Source organism: Crinia signifera, chromosome 5 (assembly GCF_055691185.1).
Source record: "Crinia signifera chromosome 5, ASM5569118v1, whole genome shotgun sequence".
Lineage (NCBI taxonomy): Eukaryota > Metazoa > Chordata > Amphibia > Anura > Myobatrachidae > Crinia > Crinia signifera.
In genome coordinates, this window is record NC_139221.1 from 107332263 (window position 1) to 107349388 (window position 17126).

General features: G+C 45.3%; 1 protein-coding gene across 1 annotated transcript in view; it reads left to right on the forward strand.

Moving 5' to 3' along the window:
* Positions 1 to 17126, forward strand: part of LOC146080472 (cytidine monophosphate-N-acetylneuraminic acid hydroxylase-like) — a 199462-nt gene that overhangs the window by 25545 nt on the left and 156791 nt on the right. The window contains exon 2 of the mRNA XM_083187813.1: positions 4360 to 4563. The gene's annotated coding sequence lies outside the window, so the exon portion shown is untranslated. The remainder of the gene's footprint in view (positions 1 to 4359; positions 4564 to 17126) is intronic.

The following is a 17126-nucleotide window of genomic DNA, read 5'->3' on the forward strand; positions in this document are numbered from 1 at the left end:
CCTAGTCCGGTATATATACATACGGTATATAGGTATATCCCACAGCTGTCACCACAGATTTTTTTTGTGTGCTGTTTGCTATACTTATCATGTAATAAATAAATAAATAGGTTTTGCATAGCATAATACTGTAGTTATTATATGATAAAAAAAGATCTGTGGTGATGGCTATGGGATACATGTATACCAGACTACTGGCCAGATGCACTAAGCTTCAAAAGTGTTAAAATGCAGGGGCAAACGCAGGATTTTCAAAAGGGGGTTTCCAGAGAGGCGGAGCAAAGCACGGAGATGGACACTTAGGTGACCCAGTATATGCCGGGTCAGTTAAAGTATTAAAGATAGACCAAATGTATATAAATAATAATAATAATAATATACATACATACACACACACATAGAGGGCATCATACACACACACACACACACATAGAGGGCATCAACAGCAGTGTAGACCCCTGGGCATAGCAATGTATTGGGGCACCTACCGATCCACCAGCGGTATCGGTGGGGGAAGCTTTGTTGTCCCGCGGGTGGTACGGGGTATTATATCAACCGCTCAGCATGTAGGGCCTGGATCAGTAATTTTCACTAATTACCCCTTTACTGCACAGATGGTGGGAGATTGGGTGGGAGAAGGGGGCATTGGGCTGAATGAAGGGGCCCTGATACATAACTTCCAGGGTGGTAGAGGATGTTTAATACGCAGAGGAGGGGTGTATAGTGGAGTGGGCTTATTATTCATAATTTTCTGGTGGGAGGACAGCTTGCTTGACTGCAGATATCTCCAGTTCCCAAAACCAGATTTCTTAGCTTTTGGAATTAAAAACAAGAGAATCCCACCTACCAAATGGTATTGGGGACTAGGGGATCAGAGTTCAGAAGGCAGAGCAATCTGCCCACGAGTATATAATACTACATACCAGGTGTGTGGAGCTGGAGCAGTAACCAGCTGCTGGAAGGCTGATATCTCTGGTTCTGGGCACAGTAGAGACCAGCTTCTAGTGTCCCTTAAAGGGGGAGAGTCCCAGATTTTGGGGTATAACCTCAGAAAAACTCTAAGTCAGACAGAACCTGAAATATCTGACTGGGAAGAGCAATTATCAGGCTTGGATGGGGACCACTGCTTTGAAGTCAGATATCTCCGGTTCCCATGGGCCAATTTTAAAAATTCTTGTACCCATGGAAAGAGGGGACCCTAAGCTTTCAGCCTAGGTCCCTTAGACTCCTGGGGGGGTTTCTGGGTACTCAGAAACCCCCCCTGCGTGCGCTACTGAAATGGAGAGTGATAAACAGCCAGCCAATCACCTCCTACCTGCCATGTCACAGACTGTGTTTGAAAAATGACAGGTAGGAGATGATTGGTTGATTGTTACACTCCATTTTATCACTTTTAAAGCTTAGTGCATCTGGCCCTAAATCCTGTTGCAGGTTGCCCGGGCTATGCAAATAGAACCTGTTTAAACTGTTCTTTGTTAGACAGTTCCAACACATCCGGTAATTACGCTGCCACAGTTCCTTATACCAGGGGTTCCCAAATTTTTTTAGAATTATGTCACCCGATAATATCAGAATTTTATCGACAGCACACTTACACCAAAAGTTTATTATGGAGAAATTAAATAAATTTTATTTATATAACATGTTTAGTTTTATGTAATGAGGGACAGGATTTCCTTCTGTTTGTACACATATGTTATGATTGGCAGCCACAAACACCTATTACTTTGACAATAATTAATTTGGGTTGATCCTGGACCACCAATCCGAGGCACCCCTGCAAGGGTTCCGAGGCACCCCAGTTTGGGAACCACTGCCTTATACCAATATCTATCCAGAAGCTGCAAACATCTTTTCGTTTCTGTGGTAACCCCAGAACAATAAGGGAAGTTTGACCCATTATATATGAAATTATATCTTACCTCACCAACTAAAATGGTTGTGGTAACCCTGATTACTCACCTGATTCTAGGGGAGATTTATCAATCCCCTGAGAGAGATAAAGTGGAAAAGTTTCCGAAAGCAACCAATCCGTTTCTATCATCTTTGAAATTACATATACTGTAGAAGCTGATTGGTTGCTCAGGGCAGCTACTTCAGCTAATCTCTTTCTAGGGGCGGGATGTATTAAAATACATCGCCGCCCTTCGCCGCCCCCCCGCCGTGATGCTGCCGCATATGTACTAACATATGCGGCTGGCATCGCAGTGCGGTGACGGAGCCCCCCCACGATACCTGTACACCGGTGTGCGGGGGTCTCCGTCACCTCCCTGCCGCCACGCTCTCCCCTCACGCCGGGGACAGCTATGCATGCTGTCCCCGGCGCTTCCTCCTCCCCCCTGCAGCCGGAAGGATGTCCGGCTGCTTCCCTAGGGGGAGGCAGGGCTTACCTACCGGGGTCCAGGAGGACCCTTCAGGAAGGTAAGCCAGAGGGGGGGGGTCGGCGAGGCGGCGGGTTCGCTTTGGCGGGCGGCGAAAAGAAGCCCATAGGCGGTACTTGTGAGTTATCCGGGCTGCCGATTTTGTCCTTAAGTTTAGTTAACTTAAGGACACCCGACCGACGCGATGCCCGCGATTTAGCCCAAATCGGGGGCATCGCGTCGGTCGTGGCCGTTATAAGGGGCCGCGACGCGATGCCCACGATTTCCCATAGACAGTTATGTTAAAAGACACGATGGACCCGATTTCCCATAGACAGTAATGTTAAAAGACGCGATGGACCCGATTTCCCATAGACAGCAATGTTAAAATAAAATGACAATGTGAAATTGGCCAATATGGCCATTTCACATTGGATATGTTTTAAAAAAAAATGTTTCATGGCCCCCCACCACCGGTAACGCCACCCCGCTATTGACGCCAACCCGAAGCGTGGCGAGCCCGCGAGGGGCGGCGGTACGCGTCCTCCGACCTTTTCATACCCCTACTATCCACTAGGGCGTGGAGTGAGAATAGAATAGTGTGGCGAGCCCGAAGCGTGGCGAGCGCAGCGGATACCTTCACAGGTATCCGCGTGCCCTTGCGGGCTTCACAGGGGTCCGCGTCCCCTCGCGGGGCTCGCTGCGCTCGCCACGCTTCGGGCTCGGTGGCTCGCTGCGCTCGCCACACTATTCTATTCTCACTCCACGCCCTAGTGGATAGTAGGGGTATGAAAAGGTCGAAGGACGCGTACTGCCGCCCCTCGCGGGCTCGCTGCGCTCGCCACGCTTCGGGTTGGCGTCAATAACGGGGTGGCGTTAACGGTGGTGGGGGGCCATGAAACATTTTTTTTTAAAACATATCCAATGTGAAATGCCCATATTGGCCAATTTCACATTGTCATTTTATTTTAACATTGTTGTCTATGGGAAATCGGGTCCATCGCGTCTTTTAACATTACTGTCTATGGGAAATCGGGTCGGAAATTGGGTCCATCGTGTCTTTTAACATTACTGTCTATGGGAAATCGCGGGCATCGCGTCGCGGCTCCTTATAACGGCCACGACCGACACGATGCCCACGATTTCGGGCGCGATGAAAAAATCGGCAGCCCGGATAACTCACAAGTACCCCATAGGCTTCTATAGGGTATTGCCACCCAAAGGTGGCAATACCCTTCAATGCGGTATCATTTTTGATACATTGGAAAATGCGGTAAAACCGGGGTTTTACCGCATTTTCCATTTGATACATCTCACCCTAGGACTCAAAATATACCCCCCTCCCTCCCTACTAGTGTGTAAACCTGGAAAACATACACTGTTCAGGTGCCCATTGTTCTGACTGGGTGCCCATTGTACTGTCAGATAGGATGTTGCTATGGTCTGCCAATCAGATACTATCTATTATCTTTCAGAAGGTGCTAAACAAATAAGAACTCAATTCTGATTGGTTGCCCATAGCAACATCCCATGTGAAATAGAGCTCCCATATCAGTACATTTTCTCCATTGTGTTATCTTGTGTTAAACAATTGTTTTCAGGTAAACTTAAAACATGCAGCTTTACATAGGTAACATGAGTGGTAGGAGAAAGGGTAGGTTTAAGAACCAAGTCAAGTGTGGAGTCTTGTAACTGGAGAAAGTCATTTGCATTGCAGTGCTTCACAAATCCACCATGAAACTGATAGCTGAGTACATCTGATATCATTCTGCAAGGTAAGGTACAGTAACGTTTGTCTGTGAAGCAGATATTCACTGGTAAGCCTAAGCAGACATGTGTACAATGACTGTGAAGAATTATCATACTTGGCCAGTAAACGGTGACACTGAAAGTCTTGTGTAGGATTCAATATTCAGTAATACTTTAATATACATTAAATAATTTGTACTATTGCATTTTTTAAATGAGTAATCATTTTCTATTTATTTATTTTTAATAGTGCGGGTCAGACATCAAATACTCTTCTACATGTCACACCTTCTGAAGTAGCGAGTCTTAAAGATGGAATCAACTTTCTGAAGAATAAAGAAAATGGGATTAATTTTATTATATTTAAAAATGGGGATGTCTTGCGAGCATGTAAGAATTTATGCAAACACCAAGGTGGGACCTTCATTAAAGATATTGAGGATCTGGAGAACAGGTAATGTTAAAATTTTAATGGAGGGTCAAACTTTTGCCAATGTTTAGATGATATAGAGGGGGAAATTTACTAAAGGAAATTTGTAAAAAATAGGTGTATTTGTATACAGAAATACACTTATTTTTGACATTTACTATCCCAAAAATACGGCAATTCGTATTCGTATTGATAGCACATCAAAACGAATATGAATTGCCGTATTTTCGGGATAGTAAATGTCAAAAATAAGTGTATTTCTGGATACAAATACACCTATTTTTTTTTACACATTTCCTTTAGTAAATTTCCCCCAGAATGTTCTCTGCCTGGGTACAACGACTAAAGGAAACTCCATTGTCAGGGTGCACTTATCTAAAGTTAAAATATAACTTTTTTTCCCCCCTTTCTATAAAAAAATGTTTATAGCTCACATAATGTGACTGGGGTTGGTACATAAGTTGTTTTATTATACTATAAAAAATAAAGTGTCTCTAACTTCCTGAGCCCAATAAAATTAAAATGTTTGCCACCTGTCCCGGCAGCCGTGCAAGCCAGCCGGTAGTATTGAAATGTTTCTGCCATCGAGCATGCAAACATAATTTTAGCTTGCAACCCCCGGGGCTGGTGGGCTGAAAGTTGAGAAAAGTCACCCGTTTGGGCGTGCAAATGGAGCATTTCTCGACGCGCTCATTAGTTTGGTCGGATTTAGGGCGGGATGTTGTAACATCCGCAGCCCTTCTTTTCCGGGCATCGCATTATTAATAACGGCATATACTGTAACATATGCTGTTATTAACGCAAGGGACAGCTCTTGCGATAAGAGCTGTCCCTTGCTATGCGGTGCCAGCACTGGACTTCCGGGTCTGTGACCCGGGAGTCCATCTGCGCATGCACAGAGTGACGTGCCGGCCGCAGGGCATGCTGGGAGGGATCCGTAACGGATCCCTCAAACAGCGCTGTGGTAAGAAGCCCATAGGCTTCTGCAGGGAATCGCCAGCTTTTGCTGGCGATTCCCTCCGCAGCGCTGCCACTGCGGAGGCACATTACAGCATACAGAAATGCGGTAAAAACCCCGATAAGACATATTCTCATAGCTGCCTGAGCAGCTATCGCCCAATATTGGAAGAGACCCGACCCCCCAGACTACCCAAGGTTATAACAGCCATCCAACGTAGCTATGAAATGGAAACCATAGGCTTCAAATACTCTATGTCCCCGAACTCTCCCCTGACTAATTGGTTCCCGTGGTCTGACTACTATGAATCTCTAATGAGGCCACTACCCCCTTGATTAGACTAGGTTATTGTAGGTATCTCTGTTTATCATATCCCATGTGGAATTAATAACTGGAATATTACTCTCTTAAATATGGTGTCATGTTTACCCTTTGTCATTTTACCCATGTATTGCTCTGTTGTGTTTTGTTTGTTATATTTTACTCAAATGGATCCTACCACTCAATTCTATATTTTATGTACTAGAAGCAGACATATTACTATCTGTACTATTGTTCTTACAAATACTCAGTACTACCTTTTTATGTTTTGTAACCGAAAAAATTCTCAATAAATATACTTTGGTAAAAAAAAAAAAAACCTGATAAGGGTTTTTTTACCACATTTCTGTGATAGAGAATCGCCCCCTTAGCCACTTTGCCTGCCTAAACTCTACCTTAATGGGGGCAATAAGCGCAAAAAAAAATCATCGTTTGAATATAACCCTATAACCTACCGTCACTTTAGATTTGAATCTGGCCCTAAGTCTTTTTTTTTTTTAAAGTGATAAACACTGAGAATGAACATTATATAACATATGTATGTCTGTTACCTATATCTCCAAGGTTTATGCTTTCCAACCATTTCCCTCAGTGGCAGTGAATGGTGGATGAAAGTATCCAGTGATAGGATCAGGTGCTAGACAGAAAGGCCCCCGATACCAGTGCCAGGTGCAAACACAGAATTTGCAATGGGTATATGTATATGTACTATCTATGATGTATATTTATCCCAGTCCAAGGTACTCTCATATTGCATTGCAGGGAGTATCATGGGAAACAGATGAAAATGCACCTGTATGAGACGGAAGTAGCATACTCCAGTATACTCCAGAGTTTGGACTATAATTATTAAATTCTTAGCATAATACACAGAAGATATTATTTGTACAATATATTTCATATAATTATTATAGTGAAAACTCTGGAGTATAATGGAATATGAAAGGAGAGGCTGCAGTGGCGTGCGGTAGGGTGAGGCACAGCCTTTCCTGTCATACTAGTGCATATGCCGGCACTTTGAATTGATAAAGTATGTCAAACATACAAATCATTTATAAAAAAATTCTTATTTTTATTATTCTAATCATTTTTATAGTCAAAACGCTGGAGTAAAAAGTCTATGGCAGGTGAGGCAGTGCCTCACCTGGCTACCTTTTCTGCACATCTCTTATCAAAACTCAGTATACTGCTGCGCATGTGTATAATGCTGGTATGTACCCCACGGCTCATATATTGTGTGCATATCTGGCTCTGGTACTTGCCAGGGACTCTTGTATAGTTTCACGGCACCACGTTACGTTACGTTGTCAGCATAGGACAAGTGACGTTGTCAGCAAATGCCAACAACAGCCCAGCGTAGTCAGCGTAGTGTCCCCACAGCAGCCCTGTGTAGTCAGCGTAGTGTTTCACGTCAGGCAGCATAGTCACCATACTGTCCCCGTGAGCTGCAGCTCTGTCCCCGGCATCCCTGACAAACCTAGTGAGCACCTCTCACACAGCGCCGGTAACCGGACACCGGCAGAGAGAGGCTCTGGCGGACACCGGTGGAGAGGCACTATGGCATGAGCGTCTCACATGCAAGTGCATCTCAGTAATTTGTGCGGCAAGGTTCGGCATCCCTGCCCGTGTCTGCTTTAGGGAGACGGTCAGGGTTAGTGGTTTGGTTGCGAGTGCGTCTCATGCACAAACGGGGGATGTGGGCAAAAGTGCATATTATGCACGATGCGAGCACAGCGAGCCCTGCAAGGAGGCGCAGTACGTGTCCTCCCGGACTGTTCATACCCCCACTATCCAAGCCGGCATGGAGTTGATTTTGTAAAGTGTGGCGAGCCACCGAGTCCAAAGCATGGCGAGCATCCGCATAAAACAATCCCAAAGCGGAACGCACGCGGAACACACGTAAAGTGCTGCGCTCACGGCTGTCAGCACTAATAAATGCACTGACCGGAGAGTCCTATGGAGTTATTCAATATATTCTCCAAAATGGATATAATAATGCATTGATTTGTCTCTCTGAATGATATATGTGCACTTGGGAATACATTGTGGCCCTTATTCAGATCTGATCGCAGTACCAATTTGCTCTCAAAATGGAAAAAAACATGTGCACTGCAGGTGGGGCAGATGTAACGTGCAGAGAGAGTTCAAGTTGGGTGGGGTGTGTTGAAACTAAAATCTAAATGGTAGTGTAAAAATAATGCCGTCAGTATTTACCCTGCACAGAAACAAAATAACTCCCCCAAATCTAACTCTCTCTGCACATGTTACATCTGCCCCACCTGCATGCATTGCACATTGCTTTGCCCATTTTGAGAACAAATATGTACTGCGATCAGATCTGAATAAGGGCCCGTATCCATATGTCATAGTGTCACCAATATATTGCATTAGGAGAATTTGTGCCTATGGAAACTGTAAGATACAGTATTGTTTTAAAGCTGCCATCTGGGAGTGTGTTTTGTATGTATGTATGTATGTATGTATGTATGTATGTATGTATTTATGTGTAAAGGGTTAAAGCATAGTATAATTGAAAAGAAAAGAAAAGTACTGTCTATTTTGGGGGGCACAACTTTGTTAATTTTCATTAAAACTTAACTTTTAATTCAGTTAGAGTAAAAAAAGAAAGGGGTTAAGAAATAATCCTACAAATACACATCAACAAACATACAACATGTACAGTGACGCCGAGAGTGTCACCGAAAAACCCCGCAAACTGATATATTTTCAGAGTCTATAATTGAGACAATCGCATTATGCAAACATAAATATCTGGTGCAGTTTAGAACAAATAACTATTTGTATCACATCTATAGCTTTATGCAGCACTGAAAATGTTACATTCTGAAAAGAAGTAGCAGGAGAGAATTATTGTTGCTCACTCTTGAATACCTATTTAATACCCCTTTTACACCACCACAAAAACCCGGGTCAGCGCCAGGTCACAGCCGGGTCATTGGAGGTGTAAATGGGTCACCCCGTGTCCCTTTACACGGGACTTCTACCAAGGTCAATCCGGACCACAGCGTCCACAGGTTGGACGGGGACACACACAGCCTCTGCTGCTCTTTGCTGTACTTTCAAGACAGCAGCAGTGGCAGGGAGGAGGTGAATGGATTCCTGTGTGCGGCATCCATTCACCTCATGGACACAGCCTACGTTGTGGGTAGGCACTGCATTGTAAATGGTGAAAATCCGACCTGGCTTGGATCCGTGTTCCAAATGCCTTGTCTGATCCGGGTTTTCTGGTGTAAAAGGGGTATAAGCAATGTGATTTAGACCCTTCTACAAAACAATCTGTTACAGCTATTTAAGTGCTTAATTGATTAATTACTTATTGTAATGGTTGAAGCAACCCGAATATATCATTCCTAAGAGAGGAAGTTTTCAAAAGTAATCAGGGAAGGGAATGTTGTCACCTTCCCTGCTGTAATAGAAATATTTAATTAGTTACATACACTGTGCCTTAAGGCCCCCATACACTATACGATTTTGGGACGATTTCATCCGATTTCGGCACTTTGGGCCGATAACCGGATGAAATCGCCCCAAAATCACAGGTGTGTGATATATGATCCGATCCGATGCGCGGTCCCGTGCGCATCGGACCGGATCAGGGAGGTCGGACGGTCAGCACATAAGATCATCCGACCTCCCTGTATGCTATGGATATGCCTGCCCACCTGTCAGGCACATGCATGCAGACACCGGGGGGCGGGGGAGCACGGCGGGCAGACACACTGACCTGGCCGGCATGCTGTGATAGAAATAGCAGCGGCATTAGTGGGGACGGGCGGCGGCAGTAGTGGGGGCGGGCGGCGGCTCACAAATGAGTTCCCGGCGGGTGCCGGGTGCGGCGAGTGATGCTGACCTGGCCGGCATGCTGTGATCACAAATAGCAGCGCTGCCGCTGCGGGACGGGACGCACAGTGGCGGCTATTAGATTTTCAAAATACCTGTCAAATGACCGGCCGTTCTGTGATTGGCTGAGAGCTCTCTCAGCCAATCACAGAACGGCCGGTCATTTGAAAGGTATTTTGAAAATCTAATAGCCGCCACTGTGCGTCCCGTCCCGCAGCGGCAGCGCTGCTATTTGTGATCACAGCATGCCGGCCAGGCACTACTGCCGCTGCCCGCCCCCACTACTGCCGCTGCCCGCCCCCACTACTGCCGCTGCCCGCCCCAACTACTGCCGCTGCCCGCCCCACTGCTCCTCACCGCCCTGCAGCTCCCCATTTGTTTTACATGTGATAAATCGCAAGCGATTTATCACATGTAAAAACTGGCTCATCAAGTGCCAAATTGTATGTGAGCCTCCCGGGGAGCTGCCGGGGGCGGCTCACAGGAGAATTGGGGGCCTTTACTTTACTACCACTGAATTGTATTTAATTAGTGCAATAGGTAATTACTTTAACCAGGGCCAGCCCTACCCGCTCATTAGAGGATGCAAAGCAGGTAGGTGCCGGGCAGGAGAGGCGCTGTCTCTGCTCTGCATCCCCTGCTGTCTCTGTGGCTGCTGGCTGCTGCTGCGCTTGTCACACTGCAGGGCTCACAGCAGCGCCGGAAGCACAGAGCTCCCTCCAGGCTCCTAAACATTCGGTCAGCTAAGCAGTACGGACGTAAACGGGTAAGGCTACACGGGTGGAGGGGGTGGGGATACATGGGTGGAGGGGGCGGGGCTATGAGGGAGCAAGACTGAAGACACAGGAGAGGATGAGCTGCCAGGAGACTAAAGTGTGAGTGTACTATGTCGGCAACTGATCCGGGCATGTGTATAGGTAGTGCTACTGCTGACGGCAACTGGTGTGGGCACGTGTATAGGCAGCACTACTAATGTCGGCAACTAGTGTGGGCATGTGTATAGTCAGCGCTACTAATGTCGGAAACTGATGTGGGCATGTGTATAGGTAGTGCTACTACTGTCGGCAACTGGTGTAGGCACGTGTATAGGCAGCACTACTAATGTCGGCAACTGGTGTGGGCACGTGTATAGTCAGCGCTACTAATGTCGTCAACTGGTGTGGGCACGTGTATAGGCAGCACTACTAATGTCGTCAACTGGTGTGGGCACGTGTATAGTCAGCGCTACTAATGTCGGCAACTGGTGTGGGCACATGCATAGGCAGCACTACTAATATTGGCAACTGGTGTGAGCATGTGTGTAGACAGCACTACTAATGTCGGCAACTGGTGTGGGCATGTGTATAGGCAGCAATACTAATGTGGGCAACTGGTGTGGGCACGTGTAAAGCAGTTGTCGGCAACTGGTGTGGGCATTATGTATAGGCAGCGCTACTAATGTCAGCAACTGGTGTGGACACGTGCATAAGCAGCGCTACTAATGTCGGCAACTGGTGTGGGAACGTGTATAGGCAGCGCTACTACAGTCGGCAAATGGTGTTGGCATTATATACAGGCAGCGCTGCTAATGTCGGCAACTGGTGTGGGCACATGTATAGGCAGTGCTACTACTGTCGGCAACTGTTGTGGGCATGTTTATAGTCAGCGCTACTAATGTCAGCAACTGATGTGGGCATGTGTATAGTCAGTGCTACTAATATCGGCAACTGCTGTGGGCATGTGTATAGTCAGCGCTACTAATGTCGGCAGCTGGTGTGGGCATTATGTATAGGCAGCGCTACTACTGCCGGCAACTGGTGTGGGCGTTATGTATAGGCAACGCTACAAATGTCGGCAACTGGTGTGGGCACATGTAAAGGCAGCACTACTACTGTCGGCAACTGGTGTGGGCGTTATGTATAGGCAGCGCTACTCCTGTCGGCAACTGATGTGGGCATTATGTATAGGCAGCGCTACTAATGTCGGCAACTGGTGTGGGCACATGTATAGGCAGCGCTACTAATGTCGCCAACTGGTGTGGGCACGTGTATAGGCAGCGCTACTTCTGTCGGCAACTGATGTGGGCATGTGTATAGGCAGTGCTACTGCTGTCGGCAACTGGTGTCGGCACGTGTATAGGCAGTGCTACTGCTGTTGGCAACTGGTGTGGGAATATGGTTACACAGTGCTACTAATGTCAGCAACTGGTGTGGGCATATGGTAACACAGTGCTACTAATGTCGGCAACTGGTGTTGGCATTATATACAGGCAGCGCTGCTAATGTCGGCAACTGGTGTGGGCACATGTATAGGCAGTGCTACTACTGTTGGCAACTGTTGTGGGCATGTTTATAGTCAGCGCTACTAATGTCGGCAACTGATGTGGGCATGTGTATAGTCAGTGCTACTAATATCGGCAACTGGGCAACTGCTGTGGGCATGTGTATAGTCAGCGCTACTAATGTCGGCAGCTGGTGTGGGCATTATGTATAGGCAGCGCTACTACTGCCGGCAACTGGTGTGGGCGTTATGTATAGGCAACGCTACAAATGTCGGCAACTGGTGTGGGCACATGTAAAGGCAGCACTACTACTGTCGGCAACTGGTGTGGGCGTTATGTATAGGCAGCGCTACTTCTTTCGGCAACTGATGTGGGCATTATGTATAGGCAGCGCTACTAATGTCGGCAACTGGTGTGGGCACATGTATAGGCAGCGCTACTAATGTCGCCAACTGGTGTGGGCACGTGTATAGGCAGCGCTACTACTGTCGGCAACTGATGTGGGCATGTGTATAGGCAGTGCTACTGCTGTCAGCAACTGGTGTCGGCACGTGTATAGGCAGTGCTACTGCTGTTGGCAACTGGTGTGGGCATATGGTTACACAGTGCTACTAATGTCAGCAACTGGTGTGGGCATATGGTAACACAGTGCTACTAATGTCGGCAACTGGTGTGGGCATATGGTTACACAGTGCTACTAATGTCAGCAACTGGTGTGGGCATATGGTAACACAGTGCTACTAATGTCGGCAACTGGTGTGGGCATATGGTTACACAGTGCTACTAATGTCGGCAAATGGTGTGGGCATATGGTAACACAGTGCTACTAATGTCAGCAACTGATGTGAGCACTGCGTATAAGCGGAACAACTACTTTTGGCAACTTGTGTGTGAGTTATGCATAAGCAGCCCTTCAAATGTTGGCATATCCAGGAGTACTAGGGGCATTATGTGTAGCATAATGTGTGTCAATGTCATATGGGCATTATGGTGCATGGCATATTTTTTAAGGGGAATTACGGTGTGTGGCATAATTTGTAATGGGCATTATGGTGTGCTGCATATTGTGTAAGGGTCATCATGAGGTTTGGCATAATATATCAATTGCATTACTGTGTGTGGTATAATGTGTAATGGGCATTGAGGTGTGAAGCATAATGTGTTATGGGGATTTCGGTGTAATTGGTATTTTTATGTGACCACGACCCTTCCCCATGAAGCCATGCTCCTACATTTTTGCACGCACCTACGGCGCAAACTCTCCTTGTTTTTTAACTCATGGTACCAAAATTGCTAGTTACAGCTGTGTAAGGTGAATAATATTGTGCTACTATGTGGTGTTATTTGGAGTGGGAGTACTATTGTGTGGCCATTCCCCTTCCTTGTGAGGTCACGGGCCAAATGTATAATAGGGGGAAAGTTTCAGAAAGTGAGAGATTTTGGGAGTATTACTCTGTGAATAGTTTGTGAAGAGAAAAATAGCAGAATGGTGTCTTTCACCAACAGGTGATGCTGCTGCTGGTCACTTGCCCTAAGGTATAGGTAACCAGTGAGCGATACACCTGTGGAGATGGGGCACCACCGCACAGTTATAGAGGAATTATATACATGTTGTAGATATTATAAAGAAAAGAGGAAAGAAAAGTAGGGTCACAAATATGCTCGTACCTGTTGGATTTGACACCAGAAACTGAAAAAGAAAAGGTGACCGTACTAAGCCGCAATACCTGACAGTGTCTGCCACACTGTATTCATAAATCCCTTCTAAGTACAGTACTTCCCAGCAGTAATTGCAGCGGCAGCCAGGACCCAGTCTAGTGCTGTGAGATAATAGGTTATTTCAGGCAATAGTGACAGTGGCTGTCAGGACCCGATACGAGAAGTCAGATGCTGCAGGGTTAATGAGTACTTCCCTGTAGTCGAGGCAGCAGCCGCCGGTCCCGGTAAAGGTGATCAGTAACCTGGGAAATGGTGAATGGGGCTCAGTGGCAGAGGAGTGCTGTTTTCAGGTTTGAAACATGCCGTATGCAGGCAGGGTTCTGATCTCTGCCATATGGTGGCTGAATGGGTTCAAACGGCGGTTTTGCAGATTTGCTTCATCAGATATTTGTGGTTGCATAACGCGATTGTCTCAATTACAGATTCTGAAAATATATCAGTTTGATACATAAATTCAACCAGAGTGATATATAGAAGAATAAGGTGTTATAATAATTTTTCTCGCTCTTTTCTTATAAAATATAATAATGCTTGGACTCACATAATCGCATGCATTTATGACACAAATTGTCAAATAAGATCTGAAACGAAGGTGTACTACCTTAAACCTACCTTTTACAATACGGTCTTGTTGATAAATATCTGTGCCTTTATCATTTATAAAAAATATTATGCAGAATTGCTTGAAGTTCAAATAGCATCACTGCAAATCTGCACAATCGGCGCATTAAGGGAATTTGGTACTTGTATAGTTTCACGGCTGCAGCTTATGCTACGTTTGAAGCTACGCTAATAACGTAGCTCAACGGCTGCCTTACTTGTGTAGTTTCACAAGTAACTACCGTACTGTTGCCAGGAACTGCGTCCCCAGCGTCCCTCGCAAGCCTACTCAGCGCCTCTCTCACACCGCCAGGGCCAGGGACGCTTAAGCGGCCGCGGGAACACTACGCTACTTCTGAATGACTACGCTAACTATGCTGGCCGCGGGAACACTACGCTGATTCTGACAGGAACGCTGACCTGATGATGTAACTCGGTTACAATCTGGGCGTCACTGCCAGGGGCAAACGCAGGATTTTCAGAAGGGGGTTTCCAGAGAGGGGTAGAGCAAAGCATGGAGATGGACACTTAGGTGACCCAGTATATGCCGGTCAGTTAAAGTATTATAGATAGACCAAATGTATATAAATAATAATAATTATATAAATATATATACATAACAGCAGAGTAGACCCCTGGGCATAGCACTGTATTGGGGCACCTACCTATCCTCCAGCGGTAGGGGTGTGGGGTGCTATGAGCGGAAGCTTTGATGTCCCGCGGGTGGTAAGGAGTATTATATCAACCGCTCAGCATGTAGGGCCTGGATCAGTAATTTCCACTAATTACCCCTTTACTGCACAGATGGTGGGAGAAGGGGGCATTGGGCTGAATGAAGGGGCCCTGATACATAACTTCCAGGGTGGTAGAGGATGTTTAATATGCAGAGGAGGGGTGTATAGTGGAGTGGGCTTATTATTCATAATTTTCTGGTGGGAGGGCAGCTTGCTTGACTGCAGATATCTCCAGTTCTCGGAAATAGATTTCTTAGATTTTAATGGAATTAAAAACTAGAGAATCCCACCTACCAAATTGGGGACTAGGGGATCAGAGTTCAGGAGGCAGAGCAATCTGCCAATCAGTATATAAAACTACATACCAGGTGTGTGGAGCTGGAGCAGTAACCAGCTGCTGGAAGGCTGATATCTCTGGTTCTGGGAAAAGTAGAGGCAAGCTACTAGTGTCCATCAAAGAGGGAGAGTCACAGCTTTTGGAATCTACCCTCAGAAAAACTCTACGTCAGACAGAAACTGAGAGGGATTTTGGATCCGCACAGACTAAAAGAATTCTAATTTCAAAACATCTCGCAGAAAAATGTATCTAGTTACCAATATTATAGACTACTTTTTACCATTATTGTAGTCGTAGATTGGTGGTGCGCCCAACACATTCAATATTGTGACTGAATAGAAGGGAGTTTTGTTTGCGGAGGGCAAACAGAAAGACAAATGTGCCTTTTTGGGCGCACTCTTTTGTTAAATCATTGAATGCTAAGATTAGTTATTTAAAACATCACTTTTATTTAGACACTGCACCTAAAAAATAAGAGGCAATTGTAGCTCATACATTGTACAGTCAATTAAAATTGTGCACTATTATCTACACATGAATAAAAAGTTTTTCAACTAGACTTTGTGTTATTGTATAGACTAGGCACTCATTCTAGCTGTCTACAAATATTCAACAGACTTACTCATCCTATGCCTTTTATTGGCTGGCTTCGTCTCTTTACAATACACCGTCTACAAGTTATACATATTTGTATGTGTGCATAACATACATTTTTTTATATGGTACTTATGTATTATCTGGGCTCCCATGTTAAATGCACCCCATTTTTTCATACCCCTACTATCCAAATACGCATTGGAGTTGATTTTATATAGTGTGGCGAGCGCAGCAAGCCACCGTGCTCGAAGCGTATATAGTGTATAGTGGAGTGGGCTTATTATTCATAATTTTCTGGTGGGAGGGCAGCTTGCTTGACTGCAGATATCTCCAGTTCTCGGAAATAGATTTCTTAGATTTTAATGGAATTAAAAACTAGAGAATCCCACCTACCAAATTGGGGACTAGGGGATCAGAGTTCAGGAGGCAGAGCAATCTGCCAATCAGTATATAAAACTACATACCAGGTGTGTGGAGCTGGAGCAGTAACCAGCTGCTGGAAGGCTGATATCTCTGGTTCTGGGAAAAGTAGAGGCAAGCTACTAGTGTCCATCAAAGAGGGAGAGTCACAGCTTTTGGAATCTACCCTCAGAAAAACTCTACGTCAGACAGAAACTGAGAGGGATTTTGGATCCGCACAGACTAAAAGAATTCTAATTTCAAAACATCTCGCAGAAAAATGTATCTAGTTACCAATATTATAGACTACTTTTTACCATTATTGTAGTCGTAGATTGGTGGTGCGCCCAACACATTCAATATTGTGACTGAATAGAAGGGAGTTTTGTTTGCGGAGGGCAAACAGAAAGACAAATGTGCCTTTTTGGGCGCACTCTTTTGTTAAATCATTGAATGCTAAGATTAGTTATTTAAAACATCACTTTTATTTAGACACTGCACCTAAAAAATAAGAGGCAATTGTAGCTCATACATTGTACAGTCAATTAATATTGTGCACTATTATCTACACATGAATAAAAAGTTTTTCAACTAGACTTTGTGTTATTGTATAGACTAGGCACTCATTCTAGCTGTCTACAAATATTCAACAGACTTACTCATCTTAAGCCTTTTATTGGCTGGCTTCGTCTCTTTACAATACACCGTCTACAAGTTATACATATTTGTATGTGTGCATAACATACATTTTTTTATATGGTACTTATGTATTATCTGGGCTCCCATGTTAAATGCACCCCA